Source organism: Callithrix jacchus, chromosome 20 (genome assembly GCF_049354715.1).
Source record: "Callithrix jacchus isolate 240 chromosome 20, calJac240_pri, whole genome shotgun sequence".
Classification (NCBI taxonomy): domain Eukaryota; kingdom Metazoa; phylum Chordata; class Mammalia; order Primates; family Cebidae; genus Callithrix; species Callithrix jacchus.
Window position 1 is genome coordinate 35683214 of NC_133521.1, and position 24843 is coordinate 35708056.

General features: G+C 43.5%; 1 protein-coding gene and 1 long non-coding RNA gene across 23 annotated transcripts in view; one reads left to right on the plus strand and one right to left on the minus strand.

The window, feature by feature from the left end:
* WWOX (WW domain containing oxidoreductase) overlaps positions 1 to 24843 on the plus strand; it is a 1143691-nt gene that overhangs the window by 82179 nt on the left and 1036669 nt on the right. The gene's annotated exons all lie outside the window — the stretch shown is intronic.
* On the minus strand, positions 17344 to 22365 carry LOC144580550 (uncharacterized). The gene is made up of 2 exons (XR_013530224.1): positions 19180 to 22365; positions 17344 to 17897 (listed from the first exon to the last, which is right to left on the minus strand). It is a non-coding gene; the product is annotated as an uncharacterized LOC144580550 (long non-coding RNA).

Below are 24843 nucleotides of genomic sequence, written 5' to 3' on the forward strand. Positions count from 1 at the left end.
GGGGAACAGATGTGAACTACTGATTAGAACTGGTGGAGAAGGTTGTTTACCGGAATTACCAGGAAGTTAAACTTTAGGCAATTAAAGAATAAGAGAGCTGAACATACTGACCTACTGATTCTTTGAAGAGAAACTTGCAGTTCACTATAACATGGATAAATCCAGCTGCACCCGAGAATTGGGGGCATACGTTAGGGCTAGTGGGTAAACCCAGTTGCGCCCGAGACCAGTGGTATGCATGAGTGCTAGTGAGTAAATCAGGCAGATACCTGGGGCTGTGTTTAAGGGTGTGTCACTGAGAGAGAGAATGTTGATCTGAAGTTAGTAAAGGCTTTAAAAATGAAAAGGCCTAAGATGATGTTAGGATTTTGGAGGTGAACATGAAAACCTTCCTGTTTTCTACTACTTAGAGCTAAAAACTTAGCTGGTGTTGGCTTTGTTTCTGATGTCCTTCTTCCTTTTTATTTCACAAGTAATTGTCCTGAAGTGTGTGAATATAAATGTATATTGAAAAAGAAATTGAGAGAGTGAGAAATAGAGGAGAGACTCATACAGAGAAAGAAACACACAGACACAAATAGTGGAGGTGGAGACACAGAGGAGGGACAGAAAAACAGGGAGAGACAGAAGGAGAGAGAGAGAGCGAGCCTGTCTAGTATTGTTTTTATGATATTTTTGGTACTGAGCTTTGCATGGTGGTGGTGGAGGGGGGGTGTTGATCACTGTTTTCAGCGTTCTCTGATCATTTCTTGCTTAGAAAGGAGGAAATTAGAATTGTTGAGCTATGATTTGTTTTAATCAGAAAGAAATTGTCTAACATAAATCTCTTCGTGAGCTCTGGAAAAGCCCTTAAGCAGCCAGGAAAAAAAATATCAATACTTCGCAAAGGAGGAATGATTGTTCCAATTCATGGCTTAATTGACTTTAAGCCTTAATGAAACTCAGGTCAGAGCGGGCGGTGGACTCCATGGCTGGGATCGACAGTGAAATCTACACTGGGAGAGGAGGAATTTAGGGTGGTAATTTGGTTCTTTGCTATCGGTGAAATTTTCTAATTGACTGGGGCTACCTAATACCAGATAATATTTTTTTTTCTCTCTGTAATGAGAGTAAATTTTTTTTTCTGACAAACACAGTAATTTATTTTAAATTACAGCTTTTTCTATTGGAAGCATTCATTTATGTTAGATTATTGTTCCCCAAGTGAAATTTCACTGATGCCGTATAATTAAATATAGATTTTTTTAGAAAGATAGTATATATTTTAAATGTATAAGTGAATAAGCTAGAGGTATGGAAGGTCTTATTTAAGGAGAATAAATAGCCCACCCCGTTAACATGATGGCCCGTGGAAAGGGCTCATTTAGCCTCAGCGAGTTCCCTCTTCTGTACCAGGCTCCACTTAGGGACAGACTGCAAAAACTTGCAAACTTCATCAGTCTGAAAGGATTGAGCTATAAAATGTGTTATGAGGGCCTAAGCAACACATCTGGGATTCAGCCTTCCCAGGTTCAAATCCCGTTTATGTCACTTAGGAAAACCATGTGACTTCACCTCTTCTTATTGCCTCAGTTTCCTCATCTGTAACTTGGGGATGATAATAGTACTTGGATCACAAAGAACATTGTGAAGATGACCTAAAGTGCTAATGTAAAATGCTCATGATGGCACCTGAGTACTTGCACCAGTACCTAGCATTTCCAAGTGCTGGCAAAGATAAGAAAAACGTTGTTTGGGGCCCCTCAGTGGTCTGACTCCTGCCTACCTGTCTAGGCTCCTGCTTGGCCATTCTCTTTCTTGTACCAACCATATCAAACTCACTGCTATTCCCAAACCTTCCTGTCTCTCTGCGTCTTGGCAGAGTATGATCTCAGCTAAGCTTGTCCTTCCCACAGCTGCCTCTGTATCCTGTGGGTCTGTCTTTTTCTCTGGGTCAGGTATAGCGTTGAGCACCAGCAATGTGGCAGTGATGAAGAAAATGAAGGTTCTTCCCTCCCAAGAGCTCTCGGTCCAAATTTTGTTATTTATTTATCTATTTTCTGAGATGGAGTTCTGCTCTTGTTGCCCAGGCTGGAGTGCAATGGTGCAATCTTGGCTCACCACAACCTCTGCCTCCCGAGTTCAAGCGATTCTCCTGCCTCAGCCTCCCGAGTACTGGGATTACGGGCATGAGCCACCGTGCCCAGCTAATTTTGTATTTTTAGTAGCGATGGGGTTTCTCCATGTTGGTCAGGTTGGTCTTGAACTCCTGACCTCAGGTAATCAGCCCACCTCAGCCTCCCAAAGTGCTGGGATTATAGGCATGAGCCACTGCGCCCAGCCCCAAGTGTTGTTTTTTCAATCTGCATCTATGGCAGCAGTGATCACATTGTACATTGATTGCCTGTAGGTCTCCATATTTAGTCAGTAAGCATTTATTACCCCTTTATTCTACGCCAGCCATCCCACTGGACCTTCAGCACAAATGGGTACACTTAAGACTCCTTGAGACATTGTCCTTGTCCTCAAGGAGTCTTAAGTGTGGGGACAGGCACATAATAGTGACAATAGAATAATAATATCTACCACCCACTAGGGGTCTCTGTGTGTATGTGTTGTGGGAGGTGTGGGTGGGGAGGGAAGCCAGGCACCTGGGTTATGGCTCAAAATCAAGCATATTCATATTTGGGCAAGAGCAGATGCAATGCCTGTACTTCTCATCACTTTTGGGTGGCATAGGACCAGTTGGTTTTGAGCGTGAAAGGTTTTCTTTGACGTTGGCAGTCTTGTTAGTGGTTGAGAACATGGATTTTGGAAGCAGACTAGTGGACGTTGGAATCCTGGCTGTGCGGTTCCATAGCAGTATTGTGGATCTAAGACAAGGTGTTCCTGCTGGTGCCTCTCTATCTTCCTATGGGAAATGGGGATGTTGCATCTCTGAACCATAGGATGCTTGTCAGGATTAAATGAGATAACAGTGCCTTGTTAGTGGTGCATGCTCAGTAACACCTGCCAAGTGCCACTCACCGAGCTGAAAGCTCCTGAATGCCACCTCTTCATGCCTTGCACATCCTGGTTCCGACTCACTGAGGTGCCACCACCTTTCTCTCTTCCCATCCACAACTCTTATGCCCACAAGGGGACTGGCATCCTCAGTGCCAGACAGAACCTCCTCTGGGTGGATTTGTTTCGTGTTCAAACTAAGCTTCCTTGCTGCAGTATTGGCTTTTGTATGATGGTGACAGTTTCCAGAAACCTCTGGTTCGTGAGCCAATTTGGAGAAAATTGAATCACTCTCTGTGCCTTTCGGCTTGCATCCTAAAAGCCTGCACAAACACTTTGGGCAGGCTTCAGCAACTTCACATCAAGGGCTCAATCACAGCTCCGATATAAAAACCTCCCCCGTTGCTCTCTGCGTGTGAAGCTGGATTCCGTGCTTGGCACAGACCTCTGTGCGCACAGTAACGCTTCCTTCCACCGTATCAGAGGGTCCTAAGCAGCCAAAGCCACTTAACATGCTCTGCGCTTCTCCATAGGAGGATTTAAAAAAAGCAGGGACTGTCAGGATCCCAAATGTTCAGTGGCATTTCAGCCAGAGGTAGGATAGGGCTTTTGAAGTCTTTGGAGAAATGGTTTCACGTTCAAATTTGCGGAGCTGGGCTGGACTGGGCTGGGGTATGCAAGAGTCATGCTTTATCAGTTCACTTGGTGTTTCTTCATGATGCCAGGGAAACTGACCTCATTATCACCGTGCTCACATTCGCCTTAGCCAGGACCCCTCTAGAAATAATCATGCATTTAGTGACTGACAGTCGTAAGCGTTTTATGATTTGCAGAGGATTTATACGTGAAGGAAAATGGATGAATTAAAAATATTAAACAGCTTAGCTGACACCCACTTGGATGAATCATTGAGATCTATTTTTCCCCCTTTATATTATAAACATATGGCATGAATTTTCTGCTCTCATTACAGATGCTGAGAGAAGGCAAAGACAAATATTTATATTACATTCATGTTTTACAGTAAAAACACTGTTCGGTTTGTTTATACAGTTCCACTGTTACAGTTTTTATGGTCGGTAATGAAACCACTGTAAAACGGAGTCTGGGTTATATAGCAGATGCGATAAGCCCTCATTCTCAGGGAGATGCCTTGGAAGGAATCGTTGATGTCACGGGTACAGGATCAACAACGGAATTATGTGTTAGGACAGTCTAAGTTATGCTGTAATAACAGACAACCTCAAAATCTCTGGGGCTTGAAACAACAAAGGTTTATTTCTTGCTCAAACCGCATTTTCATCGTGAGTTGCTTGGAAGGCTCTGTGTGATGGGGATCTCACTCAGCCCCCAGGGCCCATGGAGCAGCCTGCAGTGCTGGATGTTGTGACAGAGGAAAAGAAGGGCATGTTGGGAAGTGACTCCTGCCATCTCTGCTCACAGTCCATTGGCCAAAGCAAGTCTCAGGGTCAGGCAGCTGTAGGGTGAGCTGTGCACAAACCCACATGTGTGCAAAGGAGGCCGAGAACCGGACTCTCAGAGAACAGCCAAAGATTGCTTTCCACGGTCATATCAAGCCTTTTTGTCATGATTTAATTGATATTCTATTTTTAATGCAACATGGAATCAGAAGACTATAGAACAGGCGTCAAAGACCTTCCTGCTTCTGTAACTGCACTGTTTAAAATGGATGAGACTCTGTCTTCATTGGAAGATGGTCGGGTAGGAAGGATTCACAGCTTCCCCGAGAATACCTCCCAGGACATCTCAGTCCTCTAAGCCGTGGAACTTTTTCAAGTTGAACTGGGAACTGTGTTTTTTTTGTTTGTTTGTTTGCTTTTAAGTAAGTTTACATGTAGAAGCTCATTGGTAGAGAGATTTAGATACGTTATCCTTCAGGATGGTGCCTCCTGCCATCGTAAAGTAGGCATGAAATGCTGGGGAGATACATTCATTCCAAGGAAATAAAAAGATGTAATTATCAAAACCTCCCAGAGTGACTTTTTTTTTTTTTTTTTTTGAGACAGAGTCTCACTCTGTCGCCCAGGTTAGGGTACAGTGGCATAATTTTGGTTCACTGCAACTCTGCCTTCTGGGTTCAAGTGATTCTCCTGCCTCAGCCTCCCGAGTAGCTGAGGTTACAGGCAGGCATCATCACGCCCAGCTCATCTTTGTTTTTTAGTAGAGATGGGGTTTCACCATGTTGGCCTTGAACTCCCGACCTCAAGTAATCCACCTTCTTTGGCCTCCGAAAGTGCTGGTATCACCGGCGTGAGCCAGCGCACCTAGTCTCAAAGTGACTTTAACAGCAACTTACAGGTGGCACATGCTGTGCGCCAGTTTGCTAGCCGCTGGCCGTGTGTGGCAGTGCTTGAAATATAACTGGTCCCGATTGAAATGGGCTGTTGATGTAAAATAAAATACCTACCAGGTTTCAAACAGTATTAAAAAAATTTATTTAACATTTTTATATTAGTTCCTTGCTGAAATAATATTTGAGACATACTAGGTTAAATAAAATATCATCGAAGTTCATTTAATCTGTTTATTTTTACCTTTTTTTGACACGGCTGCTAGAAAGTTTAACATTATGTAGGTGACCCTGTATTTCCATCAGACGTTGCTGATCTAGAGGGTAATCACTGGAGAGAAAAAAGGTACTATTTGCTATTTTTCTCACAAATCCTTAGTTGCTAGAAATCTCAGTTTAACCTGACAGTATTGATATCCTTTGACGGTTGGAATTTTCTACTTTACATTTGTCTTTTCAAAAGCTTTATTTAGGCTGGGCACGGTGGCTCAAGTCTGTAATCCCAGCACTTTGGGAGGCCGAGGCGGGTGGATCATGAGGTCAAGAGATCGAGACCATCCTGGTCAACATGGTGAAACCCCATCTCTACTAAAAATACAAAAAAAATTAGCTGGGTATGGTGGCGTGTGCCTGTAATCCCAGCTACTCAGGAGGCTGAGGCAGGAAAATTGCCTGAAGCCAGGAGGCGGAGGTTGCGGTGAGCCGAGATCGCGCCATTGCACTCCAGCCTGGGTGACAAGAGTGAAACTCTGTCTCAAAATAAATAAATAGATAGATAGATGGATAGCTTTATTTTAGGCCAGATACAGTGGCTCATGCCTGTAATCCCAGCACTTTGGGAGGCTAAGGTGGGTGGATCATTTGAGGTTAGAAGTCTGAGACCAGCCTGGCCAATACGGCAAAATCCGGTCTCTACCAAAAATACAAAAAATTAGCTGGGTGTGGTGGCATGTGCCTGTAATCCCAGCTGTTTGGGAGGCTGAGGCAGGAGAATTGCTTGAATCTCGGAGGCAAGGTTGCATTGAGTCGAGATCATGCCACTGCACTCCAGCCTGGGTGACAGAGTGTGACTCTGTCTCAAAAGAAAAATAAATAAATAAATAAAAAGCTTTATTTTAAAACAAGTTTACATTCTCATAGAAGTTGTGAAGAGTAGCGTAAAGGGATCCGAATACCCTTAACCCAGCTTCCCCAGTGATAATCACAGCATAACAATCCAGTGTGGGAAATGGACATTGCACGAGAATATTAACTAGCTACAGATTTTATTCGAATTCTGCTAATGTTTGCATGTACTCATTGGTGTGTGGCTGTGTGTGTGTGTGTGTTTCTATGAAAAGTTATCACATATATATATTTGGTTTGCCACCATCACAGTCAGGATACAAGACTCTCCCTTATGCCCCAAAGAAACACCCTTTACTTGCTTTGAGTTATGTCTTAACCAGGGCTGTTACTGAGGGTAAAGGTTTTAGGCAAGTTAGTAGCAAATGACACTCTTGGTTCCTTGTCTGTCTTTTTGCTCATCCAGCCCGCCATAACACATCCAGCTCATCCATAACACATCCAGCCCGCCATAACACATCCAGCTCATCCATAACACATCCAGCTCATCCATAACACATGGCTGAGTTATGCCGAGCTTTGCAAGAGGTGCCAGGTAGGCACAAAGAAAAGAGGACTTCACTCAAGGAACTTAGTCTTTGAGGCCAAGCACCGTGGCTCATGCCTGTAATCCCAGCACTTTAGGAGGCTGTTGCAAGCAGATCGCTAGAGGTCAGGAGTTCTAGACCAGCCTGGCCAACGTGAGGTGAGGAACAGTCCCTACTACAAATACAAAAAATTGGCTGGTCATGGTGGTGCACACCTATAGCTCCCAGCTACTTGGGAAGCTGAGGCAGGATACTTGCTTGAATCTGGGAGGCAGAGGTTGCAGTGAGCTGAGATAGTCCCGCTTATACTCCAGTCTGGGCCACAGAGCAAGACTCTGAGACTCTGAGACTGTTCCAGAAAAACAAGACAGAAAGGAAGTCAGTCTTTGGTGGGTTACAGAAACGGTTTCACGAGAAGGTGTGACGTTGTATAACAGAAATAGATGCCTTGACCTGCCAAAGAGAAGAAAATAGCACAGAATCTTTTCTCCACATTTCAGGACTCATGTCTTGTCCTTCCTTTACCTTAACTTCAGCAGGGCAAGAATGTTGTAAGCCACATTAGAAGGCAGTTACTTTCTCACCCAAGTTTAAAGGAGAAAGGTAAATGTGGTGGGTTCTAGGGATTTCAGTGACGTAATAGGTGTTTCCCATGCATTAAGACCTAAGGTTTCCATTTCCATTAAGCATTATGGATGCATTCCAAGAATTTAATTATATAACATCACTTCATTCATTGTAATTCCTCACTAGGGTTAGGAGAACTTGGGAGTGTTTGGTTTCTTATTCAGTTGATTAAAAGGTACTTACTGTGGTTTTCTAACTAGCCATTTTTCATGAACTTTAGTACTTGTCAATGTATATTAAATCAATACAGTTAAATGTATCAAAGTGGAGAGATGAGTTTACATCCAAACATAGAATAGATTGCTTGCCTCAGTTGGGAGGAAATAAAGGTTTAAGGCTAGTGAATTGGAGTATTAGGGCTTTACTTAAAAAATCCCAGAATAGTAAAACTATCATTTAGAAGTTTCAAGGAACTAGTATCAGGGAAGCATAACAGCAGATGTTACTTTACAGACACTAAACTGTGGGCCATTTGATATGGTCCCGGCTGGAAAATCACTGGCTTGCATAAAGGTATTGATAGACGCATGGGTGTGAAGATCCTTCGTGGGTACCTTGGAGAAATGACATGCCTTTGGAAATCGTATCAGTGATTTTCCCTGGGATCACTGGAGAGAATACTCCTGTTTGACAAGATACGACACATGCTCTGTTTGGATTCTGCGTTTGACTAACAGAAAAGATTAGTGAAGATCAGAGTCTGCTGTAAAGGAAGGGTACAAGGAAAAGGGGGAGGGATAGGGGCTGAGGAGGAGAATGGGGAAGGGGGCAGGAAGGCAACATTTGGGGCTGCAGGCAGAGGCGAGGTCGTGCCAGAGTGCCCGACCTTCCTGTTGAAGCTGGAGTTTGATGGAAGCTGTGGCTGAGACCATGCAGCTGACCTGGAGGGTGGAGCTGTGAGGCATGGGTTCAGGTATGAGCCAAGACAGAAACGGGAGAAATTGCGGCTTCTCAGGACTAGAAATACGCAGATTCCAGAGGTGGGGTGGCCATGGGGCACATTTTGACAAGTGAACAGCAAGATCTTTGGGACTGCAGCTCACCTGTGCAGTGGTGGCCTCCCAGGAGTTCATTCCTGCTGTAGCCCCACCCCGAGGGGTTTCCCTTCCCACTGCATGTTGGCAGCCGTGGGTACTGTAGCTGCTCTGGCATGTAAGATGGAGACTGTCCTTGTCTCCATCTCCCTCTTTATTGGTGCATGTCCATGGGGGATGCCAAAGGCTGTGTGTCTGTGCAATAATGCTGGATCACTTGTCCACCTTCAGAGACAAGTGAAGACAGTTTTAAATGAAACCACACAGAGGGCGTATACAACTGGGACAAGAGCTCTGGAGTCTATGTTTGAGAAAGAGAAGAGATCGAGCAGTTACCAGCCAGTGGCTGGCATAATAATGACACCTAAACAAATCCTTCTTTTTTATTTTGTTATATTTATTTTTGAGACAAGTCTCGCTCTGTCATCCAGGCTTGAGTGCAGTGGCGTGATCTCGGCTCACTGCAACCTCTGCCTCCTGAGTTCAAGAGATTCTCTTGCCTCAGCCTCCCAAGTAGCCGGGATGACAGGCACCTGCTGCCATGCTCAGCTAATTTTTGTATTTCTAGTAGAGATGGGGTTTCACCATGTTGGTCAGGCTAGTCCCAAACTCCTGACCTCAAGTGGTCCACCCGGCTTGGCCTCCCAAAGTGCTGGGGTTAGTTGCAGATGTGAGCCACCGTGCCCGGTTCACATCCTTCTTACTTTTCCTCAGGAGCTCACTTCCCACCCAGACTCTTCTCACTGTGGCGGCTGTGATCTTGTCTAGCACCTCTGCCCACACTGGGCGTTAATAGCTCCATATCAGGAGCTGGGAAAGTGAGGGGCGGTGGTAATTTGCATGAACTAGTTGCGTCCAGCTATGGTCCATCACACCCTTGCTGATGTGGTTATTGCCAAGACGGGCCATTGGCTTATTCCAAACCAATCCCTAGTTGGTGGAGAAGATGCGGTCTCTTATCTGAGGGCCTAGGAGGTGCAGGGATGTGTATATGCGCTGCTAGCAGCCTAGTTTCCTGCCACATGGAGACAGTAAGAATGGTCAAGTCAACCTGAGATGAGAGAGAGAGCAAAACAGTTCTTTTGGCCAACCTGATTCCTGCTCCTGAAATATGATGGAACGAATAAATCCCCCTTTGTGTTGCAGCTAGTTATGGCTGGGTTTCTGTTACTTGAAACCAAATCGGTCCTATCTAGTATACCAAGTGACTCTCTGGCCTCCAAAGCCAAGCTGGTGGGTCAGCGTTTCCCCCACTAGCCCCATGATGGCTGCAGTGCATATCCATTCTGTTGTACACACGTGTTCGTAGGGTGAGCTGGGCCCCAGGTACAGCCATTTAGCTCAGATCCTGCATCCTTTCCGGGGCTGACTGTAATCACACTGGCATGACAGGGGGAAAGTATATAGGATTTCAGCGTCAAAACCACTTGGTATAAAACCCAGCTCATTTTCTAAGTGGATGTCCACCCCGAGCCAGAGAATTAATCTCGGAGATGACTCTGCATACTTCATAGAGTTGGGAAGTTGACTGTGATCCTGAACGGGAAATGCCGGACAGGGTGCCTCCCACGTCCTGGGTTCACATTACTTTAGTGCCCATTACATCATCCTCCCAGTCCCCACTTGTTGCTGTTTATTTGGGACCCAGGTTGTCAGTCATCTGATCACTGTGTGACTTTCTCAAGGATCTTTACTTGAGTCTGGCACCTCTGGTCTGAAATGTCCACAGACCAGCTTTATGGTTACTCGTTTCTTTGTCCATTCACTTGTTAAGAGAAAATATATTTTATGAGCCACCTTTCTTTTTTTTCATCTTTTTTTGTTGTTGTTGTTTATTTTACTTTAGGTGCATACTATATCTGGCATTTTTCCCTATATTATCCCTCCCCACCCCTCCTCCCTCCCCACTCACTACTGTCTCTCCCCTACCTCCACCAACTGCCCCAGTGTGGGATGCTCCTCTCCCTAAGCCCACATGTTCTCATTGTTCAACACCCACCTGTGAGTGAGAACATGTGGTGTTTGGCTTTCTGTTCTTGTGGCAGTTTGCTGAGAATGATGGTTTCCAGATTCATCTAAGTTCCTACAAAGGATGAGCCCCCTTTCTAACCCCAGTGATGAGGACTGCTGGACCACTGGATCCTTGAGCATCACAGAAGCCCTGGAGCCTCCCAAGGCCAGGCCCACCAGCCACACACACATTTGTGAGAATTAACCCCCTCCTCCTGGGGCCCACAGCTCCTCCAGCTGGACACCCAGCCTGGTGAACAGGGTGCAGGCTGGAATGCAGTCCTACCTTTGGACCATTGACCTACTAAGTTGGACCAACTTGGGAATCTTGGCTTGGGAATCTTTCTTTGATCATAGGCAGGAAAGGTAAAAAAAAACAAAACAAAACATAAATCTGCCAACAGAAAATAGCGTCGTAATGAGCTTCTACAGTATTTGTTCAGGTTTTGAACAAAATGCCTCCAAAATATATCAAAGTATAGTCCCAACGTTTTAGGAAGTTGCAGTGAAAAAATCTTGAGTACCTGTTTTGTACATATTATATATAGCATCCCGTGTGAATATGTTAATTCCTTTTTATGAGTTTCAGTCTTTTTTCTTCCTCCTGTACATGATTGCTATTTTATAGCTCCAGTTTGGTGGAATTAACATAGATTTCCCACATGGGGAAGGTTTTGGGTGAGGATTTAGAGCAAGGCAGGTTCTTGATCCTTGGAAGAGATTCCTATCGGAGGGGGGATTTGAGAACGGCCTTGCAGAGTGGGAGGTGCTGCTATGTGGAAAAATGAATTGGAATAATTATTACAGCAGAACTCAGAATTTACAGGCCGTTTGATCAGAGTAGCAGCTTTCCTGAGGAGTGATGGATGGAATGCCTGTACTCAGAATGTTTTAAAATTAATCTATTTTCATTAATACTAAAATTGGATGAGGCACTACCTGGAATTATATAAAGAATGACAAAGATGAGGTTATCCATTTCTTTTCTAGGCAAGTTACTTAACCTCTCTGTGTTTCTGTTTCTTTGTTTATAAAAGTGGAACAAAAAGAGGGTCCATTACTACCTAGGTGACAGAATCATTCATACCCCAAACCTCAGCATAATGCAATATACTTATGGAACAAATCTGCATATGTACTTCCTGGACCTGAAATAAAAGTTTAAATTACTAAAAAGGAAAACAAAAACAAATGGGACACATATACCTGCGTTGTTGAGGAAATGTGTGAATGTATGTGACCCGCGTGACAGTGCCTAGTATTCAGTAAGCACTTTGTAATGTTACTGGTGTCTTCTTGCCATTGTTGACTCCCTGGCGACCATTTGAAACTTTGAAGCTTCATTATTACAGAGAATGGTGGATATATTCTCTTCCTTGTTTATTTTTGGGCAGTATCTTTTTAAAAATAGCTTTTATTTATTGGGTGAGAATTTACTTGTTACAGGTCTAGTGTTTTAGAGTTGAATGTTGTGAATTATGTAACTTACGTGAAATATAAAGCTATAACTTGAATTTTGTGTTTAAAAATCTTCTTAGTTCATTGACAAGGATGGCGTATTAGCCAGCTTTTTCTGCAGTAACATGCAACCCCAGACTCTGAAGGGCTTGCAAAAAAAAAAATGTTTGTTTGCTTATTACACATGTGGCTGAGGGTTGGCTGTGGCTCTGTGGGCTCAGATGGGCTTTCCTGGGCTCAGCTTCTCACAGCTTCTCATCGTAGGGCCCAGGCTGCAGGGATGTCACCAGGGCCTGCAGAGGGCAGAAACTCACAGGGGCTTCTGTTCATAGATTGTTGTACCTCATGTCTGTGTCATACTGTCATATGACAATGGCAGTGGCCAAGACCAACAGCAGTGAGGCAGGAAAGTGTATTCTGCCCCCAGGAAAGTGAGGCAAAGGCAGGGAGGGGGTGATAATTGTGAAGAAAGATTTCAGTTGACCAAAGATGGTTTTCTTGACTAGGTGCCACTTACCTTTCAGTAAAATAGAACTTCACAAATTTGTTTAATCTTTTATATCAAGCTTCCAGAAGCAACTTAAAACCACAAACATACATGTTGAAAATTTGAAAAGGGATAAAAGAAAAGGAAGGTACATCTGAGTCAGGAAAACATTAACCAGTCTTATTTCTGAGAATCAAAGCAGCAGTCTTTCCGGTGACCAGTCACCCCATTGACCACGCATTAACGGCACCAGTAGGAAATGCCAGCTCAGAGTCCCTGAAGGAGGTATCCAGATTTATGGCCCATCTCAGACTTCTCTAATCGAGGCTGTTTTCCCTCCAGATGCCTTAGTCAATCAGTAATTAATCTGAAATCCAAAGTTTCATTAAGTGTTATTGAGTTCTTGCACGCTGACATTTGTAGTGCTATATTTCTTTAAAATCACAAACCATTTTTTATACTGTCGTTTGCATATTTTAACAGAAAAGATTGTGGTTCTGGTGTAAATGACCCAGTTTTCTGGATATATTTACTTGAATGTCATAAACTTATTATCCTTCTCTTCCACTTCATTGCTTTTCTGAAGTATTTTGAAATCATATTTAAAACATCGTTACAGCCTCTGAATTCTATCTAAAGTATAAATAAATTTTACCGGGTGACTATTTTCAAAACAATACCAAGAAGCTGGTGTTATTTAGATCTGTTCTTATATCATTGAAATATCATTAGAATTCCAATGGAAACTATGTTTTGACTGTTTAGAGGATGCTAGGGGCTGGAAGTGAGAAGATATTAACACCATATGGATATGCGAATAGCGATGCTTACATGAAGAATGGCAGAGTTAGCCAAAACTAGTTTGGGATTTTTGTTTGTTCGAGTTGTTAGAGAGTCGATGACTGAGAGTAAAGACATATCCTTTAAAAATTTAATTAAATTTTTAAAAACAATAGGTCTCTTTGGAGTCAGGGAGTTTGTTACACGTGATGTTTTGCAGACAGGTTTATTGGAACTGCTTGGTAGGTGATAGGTTTTTCTTTCTGTTTTTTTTTTTTTTTTTTTTTTTTTTAGTTGGAGTCTTGCTCTTGTCTCTCAGGCTGGAGTGTGATGGTGCAATCTCAGCCCTTTCTGTTTTTTAATCAAAAAATAAGATTGGCCAGGCACGGTGGCTCATGCCTATAATCCCAGCACTTTGGGAAGCCAAGGTGGGTGGATCAACTTAGGTCAGGAGTTCGAGACCAGCCTGGCCAACATGGTGAAACCCCATCACTATTAAAAATACAAAAATTAGCCAGGTGCGGTGGCGCACATCTGTAATCCCAGCTACTCAGGATGCTGAGGTGGGAGAATTGCTTGAACCTGGAAAGCGGAGGATGCAGGGAGCTGAGATTGTGCCATAGCACTTCAGCCTGGGCAGCAGAGCGAGACTCCATCTCAAGAAAAAGAAAAATTTCAAGAATCCACATTTCTGGCCTCTGTTAAAAATATTGGAAGACATGGCAATAATTACCTAGGACTGAATAGCAGCTGCTTCATTTTGGGCCAGGTGTTCACCCCCTGACCCTAAACCCCCACCCTTAACTCGTCTTCTCCTTTGAGTGTTATCCTTGCCTGGTTTAACCATCAACTCTCTAACTCCGATCCTTTCTTTTTTCTTTTTTTGAGATGGAATTTCGCTCTTGTTGCCCAGGCTGCAGTGGAGTGGCACCATCTCGGGTCACTGTAATCTCCGTCTCCCAGGTTCAAGTGATTGCCTCTTGAGTAGCTGGGATTACAGGTGCACACCACCATGCCAAGTTAATTTTTCTATTTTTAGTAGGGTCGGGGTTTCACCATGTTGGCCAACTGGTCTTGAACTCCTGACCTCAGGTGATCCACCCACCTCACCACCTAAAGTGCTGGGATTACAGGTATGAGCTACCATGCCCGGCCTCTCCTGATCCTTTTAAACCTCCTCTACTCTTTTTATTCTTAGCAGTTAGAACCCACTAACGCTTTGTTTAATTGTCTTACATGTTCCATTTCTTGTTTCTTGACTGTCTCCCTCCAGTAGAATGTGCGTTCTACTATAGAGCAGCACCACATGACACAGTAGGAGGCCGTCCATAAGCATCTGTTCAAGGAGAGTTTGCAACTTCGTTTATGCCTTCTGCTAACCGGGACCCCAGTGGGCTTTCCTGCTGCACCCTCTGAGGTCCCTCAGACCTGCCAAGCTGTTCCATCCCCAGTTCCTTGGTGCCTGCTGGTTCTTGTGCCTGGAGAGCCCAGCCCTTCCACTTGTTCAGATCCCAGTCTCTCCTCTGGTAGGGTCTGTTTGAACACTATGCCCTGTGTGAAGCTTTTCCCAGTGCCTGCAGACGGATGGGAACCTGCTCCTTCATTAAGCCTGACAGGTGCGTCCACCTGGCAGTTCTACCCTAAGACCATGAACTTCCTGAGGGAGGAAAGTGTGACTTTTCATCCCTGGGACCCAGCTCCTGGTTCACCTCCCACTGGTTAGTGGGTAATGATTAAATGGCTTCCAAATGAATTCAGGTGTCTTAACTACTGTTGGTCCTGACACCATGGCCTTCTTCCAGAAAATTCTACATGTTAAGATTGACATGCGGGACGAGCATGTTAATGGGTTTTAAGTGCTAAGAATAAAAAGAATGGCTCATGCCTGTAATCCCTGAACTTTGGGAGGACAAGGTGGATGGACCACCCCAAGTCAGGAGTTTGAGACCAGCCTGACCAACATGACAAAACCCCATCTCTATGACAGATACAAAAATTTGCCAGACATGGTGGCAGGCGCCTGTAATCCGAGCTCCTGGGGAGACTGAGGCAGGAGAATCTCTTGAACTTGGGAGACAGCTGAGATTGCACTACTGCCCTCTGGCCTGGGTGACAGAGCAAGACTATGTCTCAATAATAATAATAAGAGTAATAATGATGATGATAAGATTGAACATGTGGAACAGGAGAGAAATGAAAAAGATTGAATTGCGTTCCAAATGGGTTTTTGAATTTATTTTCGCACCTCCTATTTTTTGAGCCTACGAATACAAGATGTAAGCTAAGAAAAGATAGATGAAAGTATTGCTCTAACATTCTGGCTTCCTTTTATTAGAGAAGAATGCAGATCTGTGCCTTGTCTCAGATGGGCCACACTTAACCCTTTGTCTCCTCGAGAGCACTTTTCTGCAGATGATCAGGTGGAATTTATTGTGCTGGCCTGTCAAATCTTGTTGTAATACACCTTGCACTAAAAAAAGTTTAACTGGATGATTGTACCTTTTAGCCATATCTACAATTAATTTGAATGTATGGTAAGCTGTTTAAAATACTCCATTAATGAAGAAGGTAAGCCTAGCTTATGGTAAATACGCTACTAAGTATTTATAGTACATTTCATATTTTACATGATTTCCTTTATAATTCTGCTTATCTTTTCATTCTAATTCCCTGAAGGACATATAAAAGAACCCCTAAAGAGAGTAATTACTGCTGTACTCTTTAACCAAGGCTCCTATTGCAGAGAGAAATCTGAGCTGCTTTTTAAAGAAGGCCGTTTTTAAATAAAAATGCAAATAAGCTACTTTGTAACCACATTAATTACCCACCTAGCCTCTTATTACCATGTTTGTATTGTTTGCAAATACTATTTACAGTCGTGTGGAAATTAACATTACTGGTCCTGAGGAAAGATTGTGTTGGGGAGGTTGTGCTTTGAAACCAATTAGGGCGAACCTTGTCTCCACTGAGACTCTGGGGAAAAGCACAGCCTTGCAATGTCAAATAATAGCATTAGCTCTGACTGCATAGGCAGAGTGCTGTAATTATATTATTGGCCCTATTTTGCTTCTGCAATGAATTTCGTTGCCTGCGTTGTAAAATCAGCAGGCAGCAAAGTTTCTGCTAATGATTTAATGTACTCTCTGATCATTTTGGACAAAAGTCGTGGTAAGATCCACAAGGCAATTTTATCACCCCCGACTGACTGCTGCCTGGTTTGAGCATTTGAAGTGAAGACAAAACATGATTCTCATCTCCTTGATTCCTAGTGAATTCCTTCCCGCAAAGAAGAGACAATTACTTGTCTAATATATAATTTCAGGCATAAGGAGAAGGTGATATTGCATTGCAAATAACAGCAGTTAGTGGGAGCTGAGGGCCAGCTCTGCGGTGGATGGTATCAGCCACTTGACCTCCATTATTCCTTATTTCTTGGTGCGTCTGCAGCACCCATGATATCAGATCCTTTTTACCAAAAGGAAACTGAGACTTGGAGATATTAAGAAACTCAGCCAGGGTCAGTCCGCTGTCAAGTGGCCTTGCTGGTACCCAGATCGAGGACCATCTGACTCCAAAGCCACCTGACTCTCTCCCATATACCACAGTTTCTAATATGATATTATACCCAGCATTAATACAAGCATGCCTTGTGAATGGTGCTGTAAATTACTTACCTCCCACCACACCACATCAAGTGTAATGGATGTGATATGATTTTTCACAGTTCAGCTAATTACTCATGGAGCTTTACGTTTCGGAACTTTTTTGACTGTATACCAAAATGCCTTTGGGATTAAGATATTTTTTTCATATGTTTTGAGGTCAGTTTGAATCTGAGCTTAATAAACGTTACCATGAAACATTTCTCCCATCCTTTTAGGAAATATTTATGAATAAACTCATTTTGTGACGGAAGGCTGTGTGTTCTTCCAGCGTTCGTCCCAAGCGGCGGGGGGGGGGGAAGGGAAATAACACTTGAAGTCTCCACCACATACCAAATGCTTACAGACATTATTTGATTTAATCCTTTAATAACCGTATGAAAGGGATGTCACTCTCTTCACTTGACATATGAGTGAGATGGTGGTGCAATGAAGACGTATTGACAAGGAGAGGAGGTGAGTGACTTGCCCGAGGCCACACTGTTGAGTCCTTGGCAGAAGCAGAATTTGAAAACAGAGCCGGTAGGTTTTAATTGCTTATTGCAAACTGACAAGGTCACATTTTCCTCCTCCTTTTCTGTACTGGTAGTTTTCTTTTATTTTCTTTAATTTCTTCCATTTCCTTTCTTTTTTACAGCAAATTTGTAGTTAGGACAAAGCAAAGGGCAGTTTTCACTCCTCTTCCCTAAAACTGGAGTTTAACTAAAAAGTAGCCACTGTCTTCTGGTAGTAGCTGGTAAGACATCCAGTCCCTGCAGGCATCCTTGCTCCTGGGACAGGTGCCTCTGCGGGTCTCGGCTGGGCTTGTCTGGTAATGCAGCTACTTCCAGAATGAATCCCAGATCTTGCATTTTTAGGCAGGATGTCCCCACCATTCAAAGAAGATCCTGGGAGCTGGATTTTTACCAGAGGAATTAGAATAAAACCAACAAAAACAAAAGCAACGCTCTCCCGCCTTCCCCACACCCAATACACATGCAAAGTAATATTTGATATCAGTAGGAAAAAAAGTCAAGTGTTACAGGAGACAAACCACAGCAAGCAATGGCCTCTCCCCCTTCCCTCTCTCCCTCCACTCCGTCCACTCATTTGTTCCTTCAGGAAATACTGATTGAGAATGGGCTCTTCGTTGGATTTTTTTTTGGATGTTGGCTTGCAGGGATGAACAAAGCCGACCTCTATGAAAAGTTTCTGTTTTTGCTGCGCTACTGCCTGCTTCCTGTGTCTTAAGATTGTGCTTGAGGTTGGGCCCAGTGGCTCACGCCAGTAATCCCAGCACTTTGGGAGGCCGAGGCGAATGGATCACGAGGTCAGGAGTTCAAGAGCAGTCTGGACAACATAGTGAAACCCTATGTCTACTAAAAATACAAAAAATTGGCCAGGGTTGGTGGTGTGCACCTGTAATCCCACCTTCTTGGGAGGCTGAGGCAGGAGAATCCTGGGAACCTGGGAGGCAGAGGTTGCAGTGAGCCAAGATTGCGCCATTGCACTCCAGGCTGGGTGACAGTGGGAGACTCCATCTCAAAAAAAAAAAATATATATATATATATATATACATGTATATATATATAAGCAGTTTAAGCACTATATATATGTATATATATGTATATGTAGTGCTTAAACTGCCACTTCTGCTGTCGATTTAGGCACTGTCTAATGACTTTGCTGGTCTGGATATGGATTCAGCTCGTTTCTACCATCTTTGAGACTCCATCTCAAAAAAAAAAAAAAAATATATATATATATATATATATATATATATATATATAAGCAGTTTAAGCACTATATATATGTATATATATGTATATGTAGTGCTTAAACTGCCACTTCTGCTGTCGATTTAGGCACTGTCTAATGACTTTGCTGGTCTGGATATGGATTCAGCTCGTTTCTATTATCTTCAATAGTTGTATCTCCTTCGTCCTGTTGTGTTTGTAACTTCAGATTTTGTGTATTTTGTGTATGTCAGTGTGTAAAATTACATATGCATGCACACACACAAACATATATGTTATGGTATGTATGCATGTATGTTTCCATTTTTGCTCAGACTTCTCGAGACAGTTCCTTGCTCTGGGAGTTCTTTACTCCTTCTCTCGTAAGAAGAGGCTGTTGGTGCCCTGATCGGTCCCTCACCTCTTCCTTTCCCCTTACACCCGTACGTTCTGCTACTTACACCTCTGCTTTGTCATGATCCATAGCATTCACCTCCCCTTCTGAAGCCATAGTTCATCTCCCGTGCATTCTCTGTGGATTGACTGTAAAAGATGAGAAGCAATAGATAACGTCCATCACTGTGGCCATCTAGAAACTTCTCATCCAAGGGCCAGCGAATCTTTCCCTGTGTTATATTTCCTGCTCTGTGGATCTGGCATCGTGATTTTGTCCTACCCAGTAAAGCCAGTGTTCTCATGGGCTCTTCTCTTTTTATGCTCTGCCAGATGCCAGCATGGTGACATGCCATTATCTCACTAGGTGCTTAAAGGACACAGGTTCTGAATCTCTTTAGTGCTACTCACCTGGTATTTGTGAGCCTGTCACATACACCTGACATCCTACCCCCTTCCCACAAAAAATCACATTTGTCAATGTCTCTCTTAGGCTGAGTTCCAGACTCCAAGATCCCTTCTCTCTTGTCTGAATCCAGCAGCTGATGGCATTTATGTCTGTAGATTTCACTGTCAGTGAGTCATTGACAGACTAAGCAGGCTGTTCGATGGAGCGATCGGCATGAGGGACAACACTAATGTATGCAAGAAGAGCCATTTCATACTAAGAGAAAGATTTATGAATGGAGCTACAAAGGTAGTGGCTTCAGTAGAAATCGCCGAGGGCCTGGTAGTGAATGTGCAACCTAACTTTCTTTCGAAAGCTGTAGGGATGGCAAGGGAGGAAATAAATAATGCATTTCTTTATAGCTCTTCTTTTAAGTTACTGAGTATCGCCACGAGAGTTCTCAGGCCAGACATCAATCAGCTGTAAAACCGGAAGGAGCCAGTGTTTGCTGACCACTGCCTTGGCTGCTGACCCTGATCCCCTCTGCACTTAGTAGGCAGCTTAAAAATTCCTCCCCAGCCTTCTCATGATCATGTGACTCACTGCTGAGTTATCTGGGTTTGTTTTAATTTCTCTTTCTCTGCTGACAGTTCTTTATTTTATTTTTCGAGATGGAGTCTAGCTATGTCACCCTGGCTGCAGTGCAGTGGCACGATCTTGGCTCCTTGCAACCTCTGCCTCCCAGGTTCAAGCTATTCTCCTGCCTCAGCCTCCCGAGTAGCTGGGATTACAGGTGCACACCACCACGCCTGGCCAATTTTTGTATTTTTAGTTGAGACAGGGTTTTACTGTGTTGGCCAGGCTGGTCTCAAACTCCTGACCTTGTGATCCAACCGCCTTGGCCTCCCAAAATGCTGGGATTACCAGCGTGAGCCACTGTGCCCGGCCTTGCTGGCAGTTCTTTATGTCTATAAAGGTTGTGCCATTCACTCTCACAACAATAGGAAAAGAAAGGAGGAAGGAATAAAAAAGTGAAAAAAGGAATAAAAACAAAAGTTTGGTTTAGATGTCTGAGTTCTCTGAGCCTCAGTTTCCCGCCACGTAAAACATGGCATGAATATCTGCCTTGGAAGGCTGTTGTGAGGACTCACCCTGGTATTGTCCAGGTGGTTGGCAGGGCATCCATCACACCATAAAGTGTCACAGGAATTTTTACTCTTGTCATTATTACTGTGCTCTTATTCTGGGGCACTTGGCTTGTGAGGTGAGCAAGTGAGTTTTGCTCTCCCTTGATTTTTTTTTTTAAACAGTTAATCCACACACTGGGAGATCTGACTTCCTTGTTTAAGGCCCTAGGGAAGTTTTGTTATCTGTGGAGCTGGATTAATTTTAGACTGGTGGCCTTTGCCGAAGGTGAGGCTGTCTGTTTGTAGAAAGTGTCACCAAGTTCTGTCTTGGGCCCGTCTGCTTGGTTGTATGTGCTGGAGGCTGGGTGGAAGTGCTCTGCACCTGTGCATTCTCGATGGGCTGTGCTGCAGTAGAAGACAGGCATCGCTCCCGAGTTCAATTCATGCAATTAAAAATTCATGTCATTTTATTTGTGAGAGGGTACTATGGGTGCACAGCGGACAGCAAACAGAAGAAAAGCTTTCAATTGGAAGGTAAACATTTACTTCTGCCTTTTAAATACACACAGCAAGTCTCTTCACTCTCATGGAAGCAGTTATAAGGGACATGAAGCTAAAAAGAATATGTTCATTTCTGGTCTTTAACTACGCCCGTATTAATCCACCCTGGATAGAGGGGACTATATTATTTGGAAACATCTAAATAAAATGTTTTTGTCAAGAGGTGTTAAAATGTACTCATTCATGTGGCAGCATATTCCTTTTCTTCTGCGATCATTGATGTGGGGAAGAAATTTCAACTAAGAACCAAAATGTTTGTCTGTTAAGACACGTTTTTGAGAAGACAAATGAATATAACATTACTATATGGGGAGTGTGGAGAGGCTAAGGTCATAAGGAAAACTTATGAAGCTTAAGAGCATATTGAAAGCATGAGAAGGTATGACGAGAATGTATCAGTGATTTGGGCTTGATTTTTCTAAGGCTGTATTGTAACATATTTAGGCTTTGGGTCTGATTATTCCAAGACTGTATTCTATGTCTAAAATGTTGATAATTAAGATCTCAAATAAGAAATGTTTGGCAAAGCCAAATAAATGAGTAGCAGGTTGAAAAAAATACAAGAGGTAGTAGATGTCAACAGTTTTCCAAAACAATTTAGTCCCTTCTGGAAGAGAGTCCTACCCAGCCATGCCTACCAGGTTGTGTTTGTGGGATTATTTCTGAGTCACTCTTAAGCTCATCTTTGCCCTTCTTCCGAGACCCCCAGTCCCCTCACTGGGTATTCCTCACTGCCTTCTTCTTCTTTCTTCCTTCTTTCTTCTGTCTTCTTCCTTTCTTTTTTTTTTTGACAGTCTCACTCTGTTGCCCAGGCTGGAGTGCAGTGCTGTGATCTCGGCTCATTGTAACCTTTGCCTCCCAGGTTCAAGTGATTCTCCTGCCTCAGCCTCCCATGTAGCTGGGACTACAGGCATGTGCCACCACGCTTAGCTAATTTTTTGTGTTTTTAGTAGAGACAGGATTTTGCCATGTTGCCCGGGCTGCTCATGAGCTCCTGAGCTCAGGCAGTCCGCCCGCCTCTGCCGCTGCCTCCCAAAGTGCTAGGATTACAGGAGTGAGCCGGCGCACCCAGCCTTCATTTTGTTTTTGATTTCCCCTCTTTACCCTCTACTTGTGACTGCCTCTTTCGTTTCCCAAACTTTTACTGGCTTCTTCCATCCTGGTCTTGCAATCTGGCCGAAAACCTGCTAAATAAGGGAGCAATTGTGACACGGCTCCTGAGTCCCCACCCCCACACCTGGGTGATTCCAGACCAGGAATGTCTTGGGGATACTGTTGTTTCCTCTTCCCTTCTAGGCTGGGCTCAGATTACTGACATGGAAGAGTCGTTGGTCCTGGTGCAACACGCCATGACCGTGAGGCCTCTGGCGGAAAGGAAGGGATGAGGGGCAGTTCTCCCAACCCTTGGCCCATGCCTCATCTTTCTGTTTTTTCTTCTCCAGGTATGTAGCTGGTCAGGTTTCTTAAATTCAGTGAGTCTGGCTTTATGCATCTTAAACCTTAGGTTGTCGGAACATGGCTAAGTTGGTCAACTTTTCAGGAACTGAGACTCAAAGGAGCCACCTAGACCTTGTTTGTCACCGCGACATTCATTGACTTGGTTGCTGATCTGTTTGGGGAACATTTTCATAAGTGCATGTATTTCAGCTTTTAACATTTTAAAAATAACATTTCACTGGGAAGGAAATTTCATTCGACTGGAGTACCGGGAAGGTAGAATGAATCCATTTGTCAGCAGTATTTATAACCCGACTGAAATAGTGTCCTCTACAGTATGGTGTCTCCATAATGTGCCCCACTATAAAAAAATAACCCAGCCTCTCATCATTATATTTATTGTTTTGTTCATTGTGTGGTTTTGTTTGTTTGTTTTTTTGATCTTTAAAAATGCTCCATGAAGAAAAGACATTTGTTGTGTTTACCACCTGAATTACTGGAACAGCATAGGTGAATAAATGAGCAATTATTTTGTCTTCAGCGCTATAACTGCTGTTGAGAAGGTTAAAACAGAAACTGAAAACATGTTTCAATAGTCCCGGTTCCTGCACAGGCTGTCTGCCAAGTACACAAGTAAAGGGAAGGGAATTAGGCCCTCTGGATTATGGTGGGAAAACAAAGCACAATCACATTCCTGCCTCAGCCTATCCTTGAACTGGTGTCTTCAGAAAGGGGAGATCAAGTAAATGTCCTAAGGCTGGATGGTGGGAAAGAAAGAGCCCTGGCGACAGGTGAGAAGCTGCAGAGCCTGGCGGAGTTCAGTTAACCTCACTGTGCTTTTGTTGAACTGATTGCAAAATCAGGACATCCACCTTTGCCCTGACCGTGCTGCGATGGTTTGGGGGGCCCTAAAGAGATGATAACTGGGGAAGTACATTTGGCAACTGCAGCACTGATTCAAGCAAGTTTACATATGGGTAGGTTCATTTGAAAGGGAAAGATGTGTTTTTCTTTTTCTTTTTCTTTCTTTCCTTTCTTTTCTTTCTTCCCAAAGTGCTGGGATTACGGTCATGAGCCAACCACATCCTGCCGGGAAATATGTTTTAATGGAGAAGGGACATTTGTGGGGTTGTATAATAAATATTTTGATAATTGGATAGAGGTTTATGAAGGAAAAGGCAAAATTATCTGTGTATATATGGGGAGAAATTCTATGTGTTTTTTTTTGAAGAAATAACACACGTAGAATTTCTGGAGAGCTGCTGGGTAACAAGTGTGTACAGGCATGCAGGTGTAATCATCACATATGGAGAATGGGGTCTCCATCTCCTCAAGTGTTTATCCTTTGTGTTACAAACAATGCAATCACTCTGTTATTTAAAAATGTACAATATAAGTTATTATTGACTATAGTCACCCTGTGGCGTTGTCTGATTGTAGGTTTATTAATTCTTTCTGACTTTTTTTTTTTTTTTTTTTTTGAGATGGAGTCTTGCTTTGTCGCCAGACTGGAGTGCAGTGGCACAATCTTGGCTCACTGCAGCTTCTGCCTTTCAGGTGAGGCAATTCTGAGCAGCTGGGACTACAGGTGGGCACCACCATGCCCGGCTAATTTTCGTATTTTTAGTAGAGACGGGGTTTCACCATGTTGGCCAGGATGGTCTCGATCTCTGGACCTTGTGATCCGCCTGCCTCGGCCTCCCAAAGTGCTGGGATTACAGGCGTGCACCACCGCGCCCAGTCTCTGTTTTGTTTGTACCCCTTAACCATCCCCACCTCTCCATCAATTCCCCACTACCCTTCCCAGCTTCTGGTAACCATTCTTCTGCTCTCTATTTCTGTGAGTTCAGTTGTTTTGATTTTTAGGTTCAAGAAACACGCTGTTAGACCCAGAGTGGGTGCATTCTGTTGCCATCTAAATCATGGGTTTGCAGAATTGGAGGGGCAGGAAGGCCCTGAGAAATACCTGATTACACAGCTGGGTGCTGGATGCGGGATTTGAGGGGAGGAGAGAAAAGATGAGCCTCAGATTGCATAACAAGTCTGTGATGGAAGCAGAGTTAGACCCTGTTGGTTTTTATGTCTTACCTGCTTGCCATTAGCTAGGTAAATTTAGACCACCACATTTTCTAAGATCAGAGAATAGAAAATTTTAAATTCAAGATTCTTGCCTTGTGGATGTTAAAAAGAAGAATCAAAAGTTATTTGGGATATCCAAT